Source organism: Triticum aestivum, chromosome 3A (genome assembly GCF_018294505.1).
Source record: "Triticum aestivum cultivar Chinese Spring chromosome 3A, IWGSC CS RefSeq v2.1, whole genome shotgun sequence".
Taxonomy (NCBI): domain Eukaryota; kingdom Viridiplantae; phylum Streptophyta; class Magnoliopsida; order Poales; family Poaceae; genus Triticum; species Triticum aestivum.
Window position 1 is genome coordinate 736,699,471 of NC_057800.1, and position 889 is coordinate 736,700,359.

Genomic DNA, 889 nt, shown 5'->3' on the forward strand with positions numbered 1-889 from the left:
GCTCCGAGGTGCGGGGTTCTTCGGCTATGTCGATGAACCATGAAGGAGCCCGCACAGACTGTCACCAAAAAGGCAGCAGACAGGAAGGAAGAGATGTCGCCGAACCCCCTGCATCCCATCTGGGTTAGGGAGGATCAGCAGGTATTGGGCTATCTGCTGAATAGTTTGTCGAAGGAAGTGCTTGTGCAGGTCACCTCCATTGTCCACGCGCATGATCTCTGGACAGCGCTGGCCAGCATGTTCTCCTCGACCTCTCTGTCCCGCATCAACAACATACGCATAGCTCTTGCTAATGCACAGAAGGGGCAGTAGTCTGTGGCGACGTACTTCGCACAGATGCGATCACTGGCGGACGAGCTCGCGGCGGCAGGAAAGCCGCTGGACGACGACCAGCTGATCTCGCACATCCTCGTCGGCCTCGACATGGAGTATCAACCGCTGGTCTCAGCGCTCGATGCTCACACCATTCCTGTCACGCTTGATGAGCTCTTTGCTCAGATGAGAAATTTTGACCAGAGGGTGGCGCTCTACCAGGGCACGGGCACCGGCTTCAAGTCCTATGCAAATGGCGCATCTCGTGGTCACGGGGGTGGTGGATTCTCTCGCTGCCGCCACGCAGAGGGAGGAACACCGCCAACACCAACTCACGCGGCGGCCACAACACCAGCGGCGGCAACAACGGTGGGCGGCCCTCCTACAACAACACCAAGGGTCGCCGCACTGGCAACAACACCAAGTCACGCCCTGATGCTGTCAAATGCCAGATCTGTGGCAAACTGGGCCACTTCTGGTACCGGTTCGAGGAAGATGAAGATTCCTCCCAAGATGAAAAAGTAGCCGGCGGCGCTGAGGGCTCGTACGGCGTTGACACAAACTGGTACATGGATAG

General features: G+C 57.9%; 1 pseudogene; it reads left to right on the top strand.

Moving 5' to 3' along the window:
* Positions 1–375: 375 nt before the first annotated feature.
* On the top strand, positions 376–514 carry LOC123063871 (uncharacterized; annotated as a pseudogene).
* Positions 515–889: the final 375 nt, after the last annotated feature.